The sequence below is a fragment of the Miniopterus schreibersii genome, assembly GCF_964146895.1.
Source record: "Miniopterus schreibersii genome assembly, chromosome: 10".
Taxonomy (NCBI): domain Eukaryota; kingdom Metazoa; phylum Chordata; class Mammalia; order Chiroptera; family Miniopteridae; genus Miniopterus; species Miniopterus schreibersii.
The window spans coordinates 61,266,922-61,285,783 of record NC_138110.1 but is presented as its reverse complement, the minus strand read 5'-3'; positions in this window follow the sequence as shown (position 1 = coordinate 61,285,783).

Sequence of the window (18,862 nt, the reverse complement as noted above, 5' to 3'; positions counted from 1 at the left end):
GCGCTGGTTGGTGTGGCTCAGATGACTGGGCGTCCCCCTGAGCAACGCACGGTTGCCAGTTCCATTCCCAGCCAGGGCACATGCCAGGGTTGGGGCTCCATCCCCAGGGGGGTGTCCCGGAGGCAGCCGATCAATGACACTCTCATCATTGATGTTTCTATCTCTCTCCCTCTCCCCTCCTCTCTCTGAAATCAATAAAAACATATATTTTAACAATTATATATATATTTATATGTATATAATATTTAAAAAAACACAAAACAGACAAAAGAACAACAACAAAGTATCTTCTGGAAAGGACATTAAAACACGGAAAATTAGGAAGGCCGTCATCTCAGAATAAAGAACAGTCCTGCAAGTTAAGTGGCTTTAGTTCTGGGGGGAATATTCACCACAGTGTGTGTCTCTCTCTCTTGCTCCCTTCCTCCTTCCCTTTCCCTAATTTCTCAGGCACCAGACCTTGTCTTTGGAGGCCGGGGGAGGGAGCCAGGGACTCTTCTGGGACTGCCTCCCCTGCTTCCCCAGCCTCCCCACGTCCACAGCACCTGCTACACACAGTTCCAAAGAAGCGCTTCTCCACTGACTTGGCCTGGCTCTGCTGTCTTTCCACTGGGCTGTGAGCTTCAGAAGGCTGGGGAGGAGCCTAGATAATGTTGTCGGGTGGGAAATGGATTCTGACTGAGACATGCATCAGGCCTGGGAGACTCAGGACTTGAGAAGGGGAAGAACAGAAACTAGCAAAAAAAAACACAAAACAGGGCTGAAAAGGAGTGTCCATAAAAAGCGCACACACACCCCCGTGCCCCTGCTCCAGCCCCAAGACCCCTCTGCAGTGAGGGCCAGGTCCCTTCTCTGTCCCACCTCTCAGCCTGTGGAGAGGCTGGGGAGAGGAAGTGGGGAGGGGTGGGGAGAAGCTCTGGAAATATTCCCTCCTGATAGCCCAGGGCTGGGACAAATGGTAGGAGGAGGCTGAGCTGGGCCCTCAGAACCAGGGACAAACTGGGAGCTAGGAGGCCTGTGGTCCTTCCTAGGACAGTCCAGCTGCTCCCTCCCACTCCCCTCAACACTGGCCTGGGGTGCCTCAGCCCCACCAGCCAACCACAAAGAGAGCAAAGGGAGGAAGTAGCCGGTGCTTCAGACCTAGCTGCCGGAGGTGGGCTCAACGGCCACGCGCTCCCAACATCTGGGCAACCCCAGCCACAGCAGGTCCTGTGGGCCAGCAGGCCCAGGTGGAGCCTGTGAGGGACAGACAGACATTCTGTAGTTTTAGAGAGACTTAGCAGCTTCAAAAGCACACACTGCTCTTTCCACACAGTCTCCCACTCAGTCACCCCCCTACTGCTTAAAAACTCCTCATGGTCACCCCATGCTCTCAGGATAGACAAAGGCTGTGCCCGGCCAACTGCAGACTCCCCCATGCTGCATTCATCTGTTCCGCTTGCCCCGGCCATTTGGCTTTGTTTGCAATCACACGTTTATCTGTGAGATAGTTCAAGTTTGCAGGGACACATCTGCTTTTGCTCACTATGGCACCCCCAACATGAAGAAGAGAGCCTGGCTACAGTAGTAGCCACTCAGAGCTGTTTGTTGGTGGAAATGAATGAAGAAGCTGGGGATGGGAGTGGGAGAGGGGTCAGCAAAGGGTCTGAAGATGAGAGGCTGGGAAGCAAAGTCAGATGGGACCCACTAGCTGTGTGACCTTGGGCAGGTCACTGTGTGGCAAACCTCTCCCCACAGCTGTCTCCTCCCAACCTTTGCCGGCTCAGCTGCAGAGTGCAAGGCAGGGTTGGTCCATGTTCTTTAGAGAAGACTGGCTCCCTAACATTTTTTTTTAAGATTTTCTTTATTTATTGTTGGGTTTTTTGTTTGTGTTTTACATTTTACGGGACAGGACACTGTGGGGAAGTGGTCGTCCAATCTCATCTTGGTAATCATATTTAAATAAGCCAAAAAGGAATGCTGACTGCTGCAAACTTTTTTGGAAAGAGGCTTAGATGTAAACTGCCCATGTGTAAAATGCTCGTGTCCACAAATCCAGCCCTTGTTCCAGGAATTCTTCCTACAGAGAACATGTTGTATTTGGATTTATTGGTTTGGTACTCAAGAAAAAAAAGTACAATGTGTTGTTTAACAGGGGAGAAAAAACAAGCTAAAAAACGTTCCATATTTTTAGAACTAACCGCTAGGAGGCGCCTTTAGGTCAGGGGATTGGTCAGGTTAGCCCAGCACGCCTGGGTTTAAATGGCAAAAACAAATAACTACCCAGCCCTTCTCAAAGGACATCATCTCACCCTCGGAACTTTTGTTATAGACAATATCTACATGCTTTACATCCACATTGCCCCCCCTCACAAACAATACCCCTTACCCAAAAAAGGCAATTCTAACTCCTAAATTCTTACATTGTTCTGCTGGCCTTATTTCTGTCCAGTTTTCGTCTCTCAAAGGCCCTCAGTCAGAATTCAGTTTGTTAGAATTTGGAACTTGACTTATACAGTGTCTTTTGTGAGCTTCATGACAAACTGATGCTATAAATCTTATTATTCCTATAAAAAGAGGCCCTGCACAGCCAAGGCCACAAAATAGACCCGGGGCCCAGAGTAACCTATATAAAGTAAATAAATTAAGTGCTGACCCAGGCGTCGGGTGTGTTCTCAACCCTGTAACTTGCTGCCTCCTCTGCTCTCCGCGTTTTCGCCAATTTCCAGGCCCCTAAGTGCCCTCTTTCCTTCCCATCTCCTGAGAGTCATCCATCTACCCTTTTCCCTCGACCCCTGACTCCATACCCTGTCTTCCTCAGGTTTGGGGCCCTCCTGGTAGGCGAACGTCCCCGAAACACCCACATACGACTGTGTCTCCACCTCAAGGAATCCAGGCAAGGGTTCCTTGCCTCCATCAGAGGGGCGTAGATGACATCAACCGCGGGTTCCTTCCCACCCCCACCCCCTCTGCCAAAGGCCCACCCAGGGCATGGCCAGGACACTGAGGCTCAGAGCAGAGCACGGACTTGCCTACAGCTAGTAACAGCAGGACCCACCACTTGCCCAGAGGATCAGGCTGACTCCCACCCAGCGACAGCAAGTGAGGATGCCTCCTCACAATCTCCCACAGGATACTCCGGAGTTTCTAGGTCATCCCCCCCCCCCCCCCAACGCCTGGTGTGCTTCCTGCAGCCCCTTCCCCTCCAGTTAGGCTCTGATGCAGAGACGCACGCGGCTGTCACTTTTCAATCACACTGTGCATGGGCGCCCACCCTGAGGGCATGGGTCTGCTCCAGGCCCTGGGCTGCCTCTCTGGGCCTGGTTCCCAGCCTAGAAGATCCGCGCACCCCTCAGCCCAGGCGTGCCGCACTTTTCCCTTCTCTGTCCCCAGTGCAGTAGCTTTTCATTCAGCTAGTCTTTCAAGGAGGAGAAAAGAGTGAAAAAGAATCTTTCTCCTGGCCCCCCAGGACGTTTACGACGACAGTTCATGAGGAACTGGGCTTTGAGCTGACAGGATGCCATTCTAGAAAGGGTGAGTCCTAGAAAGGAAGGAGGGAGAGAAGAAAGAGGCTGTGGCAGCCTCTAGTCTGGTCTCTTGCCCTCCTCTCTCCTCACCCTCAGGAGGTGACAGGAAGGCCTTTTAACAACACAATTCTGGTCAAGCTGTTGTTGCCTCATTTAAGACCCTCTGGCCTTCCCGCCCTCCAGAAGCAGCACTTGGTGTGGTGAGCAAGGCCCCATGGGATCTGGCTCCTCACATGGGTTTCACCTCCGGTTTGTACCCACCTAAGTGAAGTATTCATTCATCATTCATCATTCATTCATTCACTCAACAATTCATTTGTTCAGCACCAAGCTATGGGCTAAGGAGAGAAAGGCAATAGAAGGGATAACACACAGCAGGGCTGGCGTGGCCCAGTGGTTGAGCACTGACCCATGAACCTAGAGGTCTCTGTTCAATTCCTGGTCAGGGTACCTGCCTGAGCTGCGGGCTGGATTCCCAGGAGGGGGCGTGCAGGAGGCAGCCAATTGATGTTTCTCTCTCTCTCTCCCTCCCTCTCTCTCTAAAACATATTTTAAAAATAAAAAATAAAAGGGGTAATAAATAAACATACTGTTGCACCTGATGTCAAATGTCATAAAGAACAATGGGGAATGGGGGGGGCGGCCTCTTGGAGGAGATGGCACCTGATGAATGAGGCGTTAGCCTGGGAGGCCACAGGAAGCCAGAGCAGCGGAGGAAGTGATGGAGAGGCTGGCGAGACACAAGGCAAAAGGAGAAGCCCTGCCTCCCCTCCTCCATCTGCTGAAACTGTCAAAACATCCATCCAACAATAACGGGTGTCTGTGGGGGGTGCAGGGCCCTAGAATTCTAGGACTTCACCGCCTAGTTGGGCGACATGTGTAAAGACACAAGTACAGTTCAGGTGCTCAGATGGAAGTCCCCGAGGAACTGTTGGGAGACAAAGGAGATGGTCACCTCCATCCAGGGACAGTGTCCAAAATAAGAAGTAGGCCAGGCCAGGAGTAATGCCAAGAACAGTAACAGCCACCCAGCAGCGATGGCTGTCACTGACTGGCTCACTGTAGGTGCCAAGAACACACACTAGCTTCATGTACTCCTCCAACAGCCCCAGAATTGGCACTGTTCCCATTTCAGAGATGGGGAAACTGAGGCACAGAGCGATAATGAACTTGCCCATGGGCCCCCAGGCAGTAAGGGGGGGTGGTTGGAAGAAGGAAAAGCTACATGCTGGTTCCAAGGTAACACGGACAGGGGCTTCCACAAACCCAGTGTGTGTAAATTTGTCAACTTGTTTCCTCTTATTTCCAGCATCACCAGCCACCCTTGCTACTTCTGGCCCCTCTCAGCTAGCAGGGTGGGGCCTATTCCCAGGGGTGAGGCACAAAGACCAGGATGAGGGGGCTGGCCCAACTGCCTGCAGAAAATCCTGGGAGAAGACCTTGACCCAGATGCTCCTCAGCAACTAGATTTTCTACACCCCCACCCCCCAGGCTGCCTCCTCCCCTCTGCTCCCACTGCCTGCAGTCGCCTGCAAATTGCTTCCAAGTGTTGATAATTACAGCAGGCCAAATCTAATCAACACCTGAGAGGGAGGAAACTGGGTGGCCCAGAGCACTTGGCATCCTTTATCTCCCCTGAGCGTAGGGTGGAGGGGAGGCAGGACATGGGTCATGGACCCCTTTCTTTGAGCCCTGGGAAGGCCAGTGACTTTCCCAAGGTCATGCAGATCCTTCCAGGCAAAGCTGGGGTTAGGGCTCAGCTTCCATTGACCAGTAGCACCCTTCCTTTCCTGAGCTGAGCATGCCTTGGAAGACAAGCTAAGACCCACAGGGAGGTGTTCTGGTGGCCATAGCTGGTCAGGACTCTCAGGCAAGCCAGCACCAGCCCTTCAAAATCTGGGCCTTGGTGAGGGGATTTCAGAAGGAAAACACTGGCACGAGCAGGAATCTCAAAAGTATCTAGTTTGAACCTTTTGTGGTAGGAAAGGGATAACGGAAGAGCAGAGAAAGGGCACGGCTTGCCCAAGGTCAGACTCAAGCTCCTGACTCTCATCCCACACGTCCCATCTGGCGCATGATAAGAGGGGCTTTTCCTCCAAATCACCTTCTTCATGGGCTGGGCTTTCCCTTCCACAGGCATGGAGGGATGTGTAAGGAGCGGCTTTGGGGCTCTGTCTGAAGTCTCACTCTCCTACTAGCTGCTGTGTAACTGGGCAAATGAATTCCCTTCTCTGAGCCTGTTTCTTCATCCGTAAAATGGGGGAAATAATAAGTGCTTCTTTATATTGTAGTAAGAACTCAATGAAATAACCCCCACAGAAGGGAAAGTTCTTCCTGGGGCAGATGACAGGCCTTGCTGATACCTACTGGGTAGTCAGACGTTCATTCCACAGATTCCCTTCCCTCTCTGGTGGCAAATACACTGAAGCCCAGAGACACACGTCTTCTTCCCAGGCTTTGAGACAGGCTTAAAAATCCCCCCACCCTCGCAGCATGCACTGGGTTTCTCTCGGGTATGGTTTCTCTGACCTCAGGGAGATGACACAGCCAGCGAGGGAATTCTCTGGGGAGAGAGCTCCCAGGGGCTGGTGAGTGGACGGAGAAGGCAGAATCCCTCCTCCCTCTGTCCCCCTGGTTTCTAAGAGCTCGTCCCGCCTCCGGGACAGCCTTCTGGTACAGAGGCTAGGGGGCAGAGGGGTTCTTGGGGACCAGCCTTCACCCCCTCCACAGACACACGTCTGCTGAAGGCAGTGCCACATGAGGTGCAGCGGAGCTGAAAGCTGCTGACAGCAGGCTCTGAGGAGGAGCAGTGGGGAGGGGCTGGGAGAAGGAAAGAAAGGAGAGAGGCCAGGTGGGTCCTGCTGCCTCCCCCGCAGCCCGCCCCAGACAAGCTAAGAAAAGCTCTGGGGGAGAAAAACCGCCAAGGATGCACAGTTGTCCTCCCCACCGGGCTGGAGGCCCTTCCTTCCCTGAGCCAGCTGCCCCAGGCAGATTAGTATTCGGCTCCGGAAAAGCAGGCCCCACACACCAGCCCACGGGAGGCTGCCAGCTGAGTCAGCCTCTCTACCTGTCAGGAAATCATTCATAAAATGTGACACCTCCCCAGCACCCAGCTCCCAGCCTCACCCCAGCCACTGTCCCCAGCCAGCTACACAAGCACATGGCCTCCAGCCCCCTCCCTTCCACCTTTCCCCCAGCCACCTGACACTGTGCTCCTGGTATAAGGAAGAATGAAGCCACCGTGCAGGCCAGCTGGCTTGGCCTCGGTAAATCGGTATTCACTGGTCACCTGCCCTGGGGACAACAGCAGAGTCAGGAAGAGCAGCGGCTTCACTCAGTTATGAACAAATGTCAGCAATGGGGCTTCCAAAAGGTTTTCACTATCATGGTGACACCAGTGGTAGCCCTTCTTTATCTTCAGTTTATGGACGGAGAGCTAGAGGCTCTCAGGACACCTGCTAGACATAGGTCCCTCGGCCAGAGGAAAACTGAGGTCCACAGAGGGGATGTGGCTTGCCCCAGGCCACATGTGAATTCAAACTCGGAGCCTATGTCCCTGAAATGTAAGTGATGATCCAAGTTGTTCTTTTCACTCTCCATCACTCGCACCCTCCTGCTCTCTCTTGCCTGGGAGATAAAGCACAGGCTGCTCTCTCACTGAAGAACTGAATTCCTTAACCAGCCTTGCATGCCCAGACCCTGCAAACCCCCACCTCATTACACTTCCCCTTGCACACCTTCTCCGGCCGCTCTGGCCTCGTTTCTCAAATACGCCAAGCATGCCTCAGGGCCTTTGCACAAGCCACCCTTGTTCTCTTCCATTCATTACATGTCAGGCTCCTTATCCTGCAGGACTAGGCTCCTTGTCACCTCCTCAGAGACCTTCCCTGACCACTATAAGAAGCCCCCCTCACACATTCTCTACCCTTGCATGAAAATAGTTCCTGTTCTAACCCATAACAAGTGAATTATGTATTTCTTTATCTATCTACCGTCTATCTCCACTTGTAGACTAAGCCCGTGAGGTTGGTTTTGTTTATATGGTACCCCCAAGGCCTAGCACATACCTGGGGCCAAGCAGAGCCTCGGTAAATATTTGTTATATGAAAACTGACTCCTGACCTGTGTGGCTCAGTTGGTTGCAGCATCATCCATGCACCAGAAGGTTGTGAGTTTGATTCCTGGTCACGGCACATACTTAGATTGCAGGTTCGATCCCTGGTTGAGGTGCATGCGAGAGGCAACTGATTGGTATGTCTTTCTCACATCGATGTTTCTCTCTCTCCCCCTTCCTCCATTAAATCAATTTTGAAAAACCAACTGAATGAGTTCTCATTGTATATGTTATAATCCCTCAGGCTGGCACTCAAGTCCCTCTATTCTCTGTCCACATCACCAAGTCAACCAGCTAAATGGTCAAGCACATCCTCTTCATTCACTCAGTGCTCTTTTTTTTTTAAAATATGTCTTTATTGATTTCAGAGAGAGGAAAGGAGAGGGAGAGAGAGATGGAAACATCAATGATGAGAGAGACACTGATCAGCTGCCTCCTGCACGCCCCCCATGGGATCAAGCCCACAACCAGGGCATGTGCCCTGACCGGGAATCGAATAGCGATCTCCTGGATCCTAGGTCGATGCTCACACGCTGAGCCACGCCGGGCAGGGCTCATTGTTCTTATTCAATGTTCATGAGAGAGAGGCTCAAAAGAGCACCAGATGGTAGGGTTGGAACCAAAAGTTTAGAGCCCTGATACAGGGCTACTCTGGCCACCCGCCCAGGTAAGCACCTGACGTGGATGGGGTATGAGAGCATTCTGTAAGACACTCCACAAACTGCCATTATTTCTATTCTCTGAGTCTCCAAGAGTGGCAGTCATGAAACACTTACCACTTCATGAGAAGGGTTTCAAGCTGCATCTGGGTCACCCTCTGATCAATCTCTAATCAGCACTTAAAAGCACCCACCAGGATTCAGACTACCATGTCAGAAGCCAAGGCAAATATATCCGAATGGTAGGAGGGAGGGTTCGCAGCTGCCCTGATCCCTCCCTGTGCCACTCCAGGCTGATTCACAGGTCTGCACTGGGATAAGGCAAGTACCCAGGGAGACTGATGCACATCGAATGTTGTCAGGGATTCCAAACCCTGGCCACGCACTAGAACTACCCGACGAGCTTCTGAAATCACCGACGCCAGGCTCCTTTGCTACCAGAGATCCTGCACTGGTGTTTTCAAACATTCTCCAGATGATTCCATGGTGCATCCAGGGTTAAAAACCACTGCCCAGAGGCTTGCTTTCCAGACTATTCTAGCTGCCCCAAGTCAGAGGACCTTGGTCATCTTGTAGGAGGTCGATATTTAGGGTCAAAGCCACCCAACTGCCACCAACTGCCAGGGCTGGGGAACCCTGATTGAGCTCTTCTTATGGGCTGAACTGGACACATCCCCTGCCCTTAATGCTTTCACTCCCACTCAAGCTGGGAGACAGCTAGGAGAAAGGCGAGACCAGAAGGCAGGGCACGGATGTTCCTGTCACTCTCCTGCTTAATGCCTGCCCAAGATTCCTTTTAGGACCACGTCCTGGTATATTGTGGCCCCTGCCTGCCTTCCTGGCCTCCTCTCCTGGCATTTTCTCCAACACCCGGGCAGCCTGTGTCATCTTAATCTCTGTCTAGTTCTCCCACAGCGCCATGTCCCATGCCCTTTCCTACCTCCCTGCAAGGGAACTTTCCCCCACAGCAATACCATCTCTCCATCTTGCCGGCTTGCCTCGCTCACGTTGGTGCTTCGCCCCAGTCAGACAGGGTCTTTCTGGGCTCCTAGGTTGTGTCCCACACACTCCTCCAGTGGACCTCTGTCCCACTGGTGTACTTGACACCCACCTCCCTGAGAGCAAGGCTGTGTTCCCAGCACCTAAACACAGACACGTAGGAATCTGGGGGAGCAGAGGACGAGCAAGGGTAAGTTTGCTTTCAGGTGACTTTGGCCAGGTGCAAAAAACTTTAGAGCCCTGGCCAGGTAGCTCAAGCAGGGCAGTCAGAGTTCAGTACCAACCCAAGGACTAGGAGGTGGCCACAAGAATGCAAGGCAGGGGAGAGGATCAAGATGGCGGCGCAGGTAACTGCTAACCCGCCGCCTCCCGCAACCACATCAAAATCACAACTAAAACACAGAGCCACCATCACTCAGAGCCTCCTGAGATCTGGCTGCACAGAAGCCCCACAACCAGGGAGCTGAAGAAGCACCGAGACCAGTACGAGGGGCGGAGACGCGGGCGGATCGGGGCTGAATCGCGGAGACACAGCCTCGGGCCCACACCCGGTGCTGCCGGTTAAACCCGGAGGGACATCTCGGCGGTGGGGGTTTCCCGGAGGAGGGAGGGGTCCCAGCCCCACAGCAGGCCCCCAACCCAGGGCTCCAGGGCCGGGAAGAGACGTCCCCACAACTTGGGGCTGTGAAATCCGGCGGGGACTGTGGCTGAGGGTCGCGGAGGCTGCGGGAGCCCCAGGCTTTCCTCTTAAAGGGCCCGGCACGGACTCACTCGGACGCTCCCTCTGAGCCCAGCGCCGGGCAGCAGCCTGAAAGGACCTGAGACACTTGGGGAGGAACTAACCTGCCTGAAATCGGAGCAAGAGGTGGAGGGTCAGCTTCCTCCCAGGCAGAAGGGCTGGTGGAGGCCATTGCTCCTTTGGCGAGTCCTCCCACACACAGCCGGCAGGCAGGCGCCATATTGGAATCTCCAGCACCTGACCCACACCTTTGGCCCCGCCCCGTGATTCCCGGAGGCCCCGCCCCTCCCCACCTGCAGCTCATCCAGGCCATTTCCAGGGGCTTTTCTGCGTAAGTGGCCTCTCAAGCCTTATGCTTAGGACTTTCCAAAAATCTCTCAAACAAGCAGTAGCGGGCCCCATATGGCTTGATAAGTGGCCCCAGGCCTGGCACTAGCGGCAGCCTGCATTGGTGCATAGCTTGGCCCCTCCTGGACACCTCTAAGCCCAGCACAAGTAGTAGCCAACTACGATTTGCTGTGTAGCTCATGCTGGGTGGCCCTGGGCAAGGCACTGGCACAGGCTGACTTTGCACCTCCCAGGAGGCCCCAGAGACAGTGCACCTGGTGGTCAGACTTGACCACGCTGGATTACAACCCTACCACATCCACGAGTGACACACTCAAGGGGTGCACTTGGTGAACACCAAAGCTCCACTGAAGTAAATCCTGCTCCATAGGGGTGTCTCCAGCACAGCAGCTCTCTGGCTGTAGTTGCAGCTGGTCCTCACAGCCAATTCGCCTCAGGGTCAATTCCTCCCAGTGATGCCAACAGCAACCAAGGCTCAACTACAACGAGTCAGAGCACACAGCCCACACAGGGGAACACCTAGAAGGCCCAGCTCAGGTGACTGGGGAGGCTGAGCCACTGGACCTTACAGGACACCTACTACACAAAGCCACTCTACAAATCCCAAGAGACACAACAGCTCTACCTAATACATAGAAACAAACACCTGGAAGCAGCCAAAAAGTGGAGGCAAAGAAACATGTCACAAAGGAAAGAACAGAAGAAATCTCTAGAAAAGGAACTAAATGAAATAGATCCAAGCAAGCTAACAGATACACAGTTCAGAATTTTGTTTATAAGGATGCTCAAGCATATTAGTAAGAGTATTACAAAAACAACTGAGAAAATCGATGACATAATAAAGTACCAATTTGAAATGAAGGCTACACAAACTGAAATGAAGAATAATTTACAGGGAATCAACAGTAGAGTAAAGGACACTGAGAATCAAATCAGCAATTTGGAACATGAGGAAACAAAAAACACCCAACCAGAAGAGCAAAAAGAAAAAATCGTCCAGAAATATGAAGATAGTATAAGGAAACTCTGAGACAACTGCAAGCGGCCCAACATTCGTATTATTAGAGTGCCAAAAGGAGAAGAGAGCAAGAAATTGAAAACCTATTTGAAAAAATAATGACAGAAAACTTCCCCTACCTGGAGAAAGAAATAGACTTACAAGTCCAGGAAGCACCGAGGGTCCCAAACAAGAGGAATCCAAAGAGGCCCACAGCAAGACACATCATAATTAAAATGCCAAAGGTCAAAGACAAAGACAGAATCTTAAAAGCAGCAAGAGAAAAGCAATTAGTTACTTACAAAGGAGCACCCATACGACTGTCAGCAGATTTCTCAGCAGAAACTTTGCAGGCCAGAAGGGAGTGGCAAGAAATATTCAAAGTGATGAAAAACATGGAACTACAACCAAGATTGCTCTACCCGGCAAAACTATCATTTAGAACTGAAGGTCAGATAAAGAGCTTCACAGATAAGAAAAAGCTAAAGGAGTTCATCACCACCAGACTAGCACTACAGGAAATGTTGAAGGGTCTTCTTTAAGAAGAAGCTAATGAACAAAAGAATCTGACAAACTAAATAGATCTAGAGACACTGACGCATGCAAAAGACGATCATATTTCAGAGGAAAGAGGGAAGGGGGGTGGAGGGTGGGAAGAGATTAACCAAAGAAGTTATATGCATATATGCATAACCCATGGACACAGTCAATAAAGGGGTGAAGGCCTGGGGAGGGGGTGGGAGCAAGGTGGAGGGGGTCAATTGGGGGGAAAAATGGGACACCTGTAATACTTTCAACAATAAAGATAAATTGAAGAGGAGAAAAAAAAGAATGCAAGCCAGGCATTGACAGACTAGAAATTACCAAGAGATGCCTTAGTACTTGGTTAAAATTTAGATTCTACTTTACACCAGATGTGGACCTTTGGGCAAGCTATTTAACTTCTCTGCACCTCAGTTTTCTCATCAGTATAATGGAGATAATTATAGCTCTAACTCAGGGTTTCTAAAAGCAGTAAAGTAAGCTAATGTATATGAAGCACCTAACACAGTGCCTAGCATAAGGAATCACTCGGTAAATGTTGGCAATTGCTGTTATTATTACTCATGGAACACCCATGCTGAAAAGGCCTTAAGAGATCATCTAAATTAACTTCTGAGTTTTATAGCCAGGGAACCAACACAGAGAAGAGGAAGGTCTCACTGGCACTTCTGACCAGCCTTTGCAGACCCAGAGCAGAACCAAGTTGATGGGGGTCTCCATCAGGGCCACTGAGAGCTGGTGAGGGGGCTGCCAGAACAGCCGATGAGCTAGCAGGATTCGAGCCTGGAGTTTCTAATGACCTGGAGTCCCAACATCTCGGCTCTGTTTCAGACAAAATCGCTGAGCATATTTTAGGATCAGCAAAAACCCACAATGCCTTTGACTGAGCACTTTCCCTCTTCTTGTGGAAGCCCAGGGGTATTTTCTAGGAAATTGAGTCCATCTGTTTCTGATTCATTTGTACTTAACTCATCACCAGGCCATTTTGTAAGAGCCCTTTGATGTGAAAGCCGCCGTATCCCATAAGCCTTTCAAAGCCTTTATTTAGTCAACAGTAGGTAAAGGGTCTCTCCAAGAGGCCAGAGGCGGCTTCTTGATCTCCCTCAACACATGGGCCATGTGAAAGGAGGTGTGGCCCTGGACACCCATCTTCCAGCCTGTCAGGGCCCACAGCAAGCCCTCCCGACCATTCACTCCCTCTCCTCACCGGGCACTGGAACCCAGCGCCCTCCCCGTCCACCACTTGCAGCCTGTACACAGGGATTTACGATTTCCTGTATGTTGCCTGAGTTTCTTGAAGTTGACTTAAAGTTCCTCAAGGATGAGAGGCCGAGGCTCGTAACTTGCTGGTCTCCCCACAACCCTGGGGAAGTCAGGGTGTTTCCAGGGATGCCCCCAACTTTGTGTTGACTTCAAGGCTGCGCAGACCACAGTCCTGAGGCATCTGTTAGAGGAAGAATCTTGTCAGGGTCCCCATTAGGCTGGTCATATTCTGTATATATTAAAAACCTTCAGGGGTGTTTCTAAGGCAGGGGACGGTGCCTATAGCTGGGTGGCTCTCAAACTGGAGCATGCATCAGGATCACCTCCCAAGGGCCAGTCACAAACACAGATCCCTGGGTGTTACCCGCAGAGTTCTTGACTCAGATCCAGAGTGAGGCTCAATAATTTTGCATTTCTAACAAGTTCCCAGGTAATGCTGATGTTGGTCTAGAGGCCACACTTTGAAAACCACTGGTCTAGCCATTCATTTTAGTCCTCAGGTAAAAATTTCGTTATGTTTCATTTTCCTTTTTCTCCAAATACTGTGGCTTAAAACTAACAACTCAAAGAGAGGTGACAGTGGTGATGGCGCGCCACTCGGAAGTGGGCACTGGACTTGGTGCCTTACAGAGACCTCATTCAATCCTCACAGTTACCCCGTGAGGCGGGCACTTTATCCATTTTACAGCTGAACCTCAAAGGTGCAGAGGAGTGAAGCAAACCTCCTGCAGGTCACACACAGCTTAGCTGTGGAGCTGGTACGCAGCGAGTGGGCAATATTCTCACCAAATGAGTGCGCCGGTGAACACAGATGGTAAGAGGCGGATTTGAACCCGAGTCTGACTTCAAAGCTCAAACTCATTTTACATCAGCAGGAAGCATTAGAGGAGGAAATGCAAGTCCTGGGAAGGAACGAATTAAAGCTTCTTTCTTTTTTCCTTCCTTCCTTCTTTCCTTTCCATCTTGCCTATCTTCTACCCTCCCTTTCCTTTCCCTTTTTCTTTCTCCTCTGCCTCTTTTCCTTACTTCTGGATTTTATGAAAGTAGTGATACAACTGAAGCTTTTCTGCATCTAGTGTTGACTGTCAAGATGGGAGAGGCAATGAAAAGAAACGGTAAGGAGCTGGTTCCAGAGGGGCCTTGAGAGGTAAGTGGGACCAGCAGCTGGAGGAACTGAAGACTCCCAGATATGGGCCCAGACCAGGCCTGGGGAATCATCACCGCGTTAGAGACAATGCATCTAGAAATAATTCAGGTGGTCGGTGTGGAGGAAATTCAGTTGTTTTGGTTGGAAAGAATTTTTTTACAAAAATAACATGTTCTTAGCAATTTGGGGGTCAGGGAATAAAGTTGTTCTAACTTTTTATCTTTTTTCAGTTCTGTCTGAATGTTTTATTGTGCACCTTTCAGGTATTATCTCTATAAACAGAACACACTAATTTTTGCTTATGTTGAAAATTTTGGAAACTAGATAAGCAAAAGAAAAAAAATTAAAAACCTGTAATTCCATGGCCCAGAAATAACTACTGATAACGTTTTCCTTTATGCCAACTTTATCCACTTAGTTATTTCTATGTTAACAGTTTTTTACAAGAGCAGGTTCACCTTGATCTTCCTGTTTTGCAACCTGATTTTCTGGCCTCATCCTGACCATGGCCCTTTTCCTAATACTGTCTTCTTCATTGTTAGTTTCAATGGCTCCACACTATCCCATTATATACCTGTACCATACAGTCTATCACTAGACCTCTACTGCCTGATACTATATGGTTTTCAATGATTTGCTAATAAAAATTTTAGTTTATTTTGGACTAGAATGCTTTATTCATCATAGGGTTACCCATGATTCAAAGGAGCCCTATTTGAATCAAGAGATGATACTTTAAGATTCTTTCTGCTTTAACACAGGCTGAGAAATAAAACATTCTTGGAGATGTTTCAGTGGGGGGTTGATTTTGTAATACTTCCTAATTTATATAAGTTCTGTTAAAACCTTTCTTATTGGAATTTCATAGACTGCGGATTACATCTTAATAAAAAGCAAACAACATCCTTTCCAATAGGGAGTTAGAAGACCAAAGTTCCAATTATTGTCATGTGACCTAGTGCAAGTGTAACACCTGGTGTGTCCCTTTTCTCAGACACTGGTATAACACCACCCAGCTCTCAGATCTCCTGATCTTCAAACAAGATTATGTATATGGCCCTGGCCGGTGTGATTCCGTTGGTTGAGTGTAGTACCATGCGCCAAAAGGTTACAGGTGAGCCCCGCCGGGCACAGCTCAGTGGGTGAGCATGGGCCTAGGACCCAGGAGATTGCAGTTCGATTCCCAGTCAGGGCACATGCCCGGGCTGCAGGCTCGATCCCCAGTCGGGGGCGTGCCGGAGGCAGCCGATCAGTGACTCTCTCATCATTGACGTTTCTACCTCTCTCCCTTCCTCTCTCTGAAATCAATAAAGATATATAAAAAAAAAAAAGAAAGAAAAGGTTATAGGTTAGATTCCTGGTCAAGGCACATGCCTGGCTTGTGGACTGGATCCCCAGTAGGGGGCGTGCAGGAGGCAGCCGATTGATGTTTTCCACATGGATGTTTCTTTCTCTCCCTTTCCATTCCTCCCTCTCTAAAATCAATAAAAACATATTGGCAGGGGACGGGGAAGATTATGTATAAGATGGAATGAATGCCAGAAACTATAGTTATTTTTTATTCATAATTATCAGAGCAGGATGAACAACCCAATCCACTGGTCACAGGTAATTAAATAAAAAAAACAAAAACTGGAATGCAGCCATTCTATGGAATACAAGCCGGCTTAAACAGAAAAAAACTACTGATATGTCAATAACATGGATGGATCTGAAAAACATTATGCTGCCCTGGCCGGTGTGGTTCAGTTGGTTGGAGTGTCTGTCGTTCTGTCCACTGAAAGGTCGAGGGTTTGATTCCCGATCAGGGCACATACCTAGGTTGTGGGTTCAGTCCCCAGTAGGAGTGCATACAGGAGGTAACAGATCGATGTTTATGTCTCTCTCTCTCTCCCCCCCTTACCCTCTCTCTAAAAATCAATGAACATGTCCTCAGGTGAGGATTAAAAGAAAAAACATTATGCTTAGTGGAAGCAGCTAAGCACACAAGAATACATAATGAATTATTCCACTTGTACAACATTCTGGAAAAGGCCAAAGGTGGGGATAGGAATCAGGTAAGTGGTTGTCAGGACTGGAGACGAGGGGAGGGGGCTGACACTAAAGTTTCATGAGGTATCACTTTTGGGTTGATGGATATTTTATATCTTGATTGTGGTGGTAGTTATATGACTACACATTTATAAAAACTCATTGAACTGTACACTTAAAAAGGGCGAATTTTATTGCATATAAAATATGCCTTAACAAACCTGACTCCCCTAAAAAAATGTATAGCGCTGCCCAAATACAAGGTATCATCCGTCAGACATTATCTGTAGCACTTTTCACAGAAATTCTGAAATGCCTCTGTGAAATACTCCATTTGTAAAAAAAAAAATACAATCTAGAAAAGACCAAGTATGCTTAGGAAAATATTTGTTGTTGGGTTATCTGTCTTTTGAAAAGTCCATTTCTACACGCCAGCAAATGCCCGTGTGTAAGGTCCCATTGGGGAGCGGCTGACCACTTGGACTATTGGAGATTTCCCTGGTCATCACCTGCTTTTTTCTTCTTCTTTTTAAAAAATATCACCAGTATCAGAGCTGAACGATACACATTTCCCCCAACCCCAACCAGATAGTCCTTTTTCCTCCAGGGGAAGAATACAGGTATTTCTGGTTGATCTTCTCTTGGCCTGGCCACTGCCATCTTAAGGAACACTACACTCCGAAAGTAAATAAAATATAAAATAATAACCTACAGCTAAAGACCAGGTTAGCAAGACAGCAGATTTCTAAGCACAATAGTAGCAAGAGTGAACTGATGCAAAGACGAAGAGCTAGTGGTGAGAGCGCCTGCTCGAATCCCCCAGCACTGCGCAAAATCCCTGCCTGACGGCCTAAGGGCCTAATCAATGCTCTGTATTCGAGCACTGTCACTGTGACAACATTCCGTGCAACAAAGGGGCTGGCATAGTTCCTGGAGTTCATAATGGGATAGCAAATGGGAGTGAGGATATCATCTCCTCTCGATAGAAATCGGGTCCTGTAAAGACACACTGTTGGTTATCTCGGTAGTCAGCTTATCGCCCTACTCCCACAGGGCCCGGCAGAGCCCTGCCCGAAGGAGGTGCCCCGAGAATGTTTGTGAGTCAGGGAGCAAGGGGTTCCACTGCTCTTGGAAGATGGGTGCCCAGCCTGGCTACCTTAAAGACTGTTAAAACAGAGCAACCATCAAACCAGATAAAGCTTCCCCAGATTTCTCCTTCTACAGCCAGGCAGGTTTGTTTGTTAACAGCCTCCGTGGTGGGTCTATCCGCACCCTCATTTCATTTCAGCTACCGATAGGGTCTATTACCACGTGGGGCTGGAGAGGAGTGGAGCTGACTGATGCCAAGTGTTGGGGTTACTGAGTTGAAAAGTAAGTCTTTTATCAAGAAACCCACAGGCTGGCGGGGAAGAGAATCTTGAAAAACGTAATTACATTTGATAATGAAGAGCTCACCTTTGGCCGAACAGAGGCATTGTGCTAAGTGAGCTACCCGATAACCCTGTGAAGCAAGAACTGTACCTGGTTTACAACTGGGGGAAATTAAGGTTCTGAGACGTTAGGAGCTTGCCTGAGGGCACACAGTTGATAGCACAGGGTCCAGAACTGGAACCCAAGCAATCTAACTCCAGAGCCTACACACCTGGCCCCTGCAGCAGATCTGCAAAGGAGACCCAGAGGGTGTCTGTTACGGCGCAGAGCTGTCAGGTGGGCCCTCGGAAGTGACCTGGACACTACATCTTGGAGTGTGGGGAAGCACGGTAGGCCCAAGGGAAGAAGAGGCAGATGGCTTCATGGCGTGGTGGCTGTCAGCATCTGGTAGACTAGATACTCTAGTACAGGGCACCTGCTAGGAGGCAGTGGAAATGGGAGAGGTGGAAGATGTAGGCAGGGCCACACGGTGGGACTTGGTGTGCCGAGTTTAGATTTTACCTGGACATCATGCAGAGTCATGAGTGTTTGGATGTCTGCTGACATGAAATTTACCATAAGAGTGATCATGTAGGAAACAGGCCAGATTGTAGAAGCTGTGAGGTTGAAGACTGGAGAAGGGAAGGGGGAGGTACCAGGAAGCCACTGTTGTGATCCAGGTGAGGCAAGAGGAGCTCCTTCATCAGAATCTGTCCAGTGGCCAGATAGGTACAACTCTTACAGAGAACCCTGACTGGACCCTGGATGGTTTGCTAGGCTGAATCCCCTTCAGGTCACTCAGGATCCCATTTCTGAACCAAGCAGGACTCTGCGGCTCATGGGGCACCACTGACCACTGGCCAGAGACCCAGTTTCAGTCTCCAGGCCTCCAGTTCACCATCTGTAATATGAGTGAATTTAACTAGATTGCATTTTATTAAGTATGTTTTTATTGACTTTTTTTTTTTTAACACAGAGAGGAAGGGACAGGGAGAAATAGAAACATCAATGATGAGAGAGTCATTGATCGGCTTCCTCCTGCACGCCCCCTACTGGGGATCGAGCCCGCAACCCAGGGATGTGCCCTGACTGGGAATCCAACCACG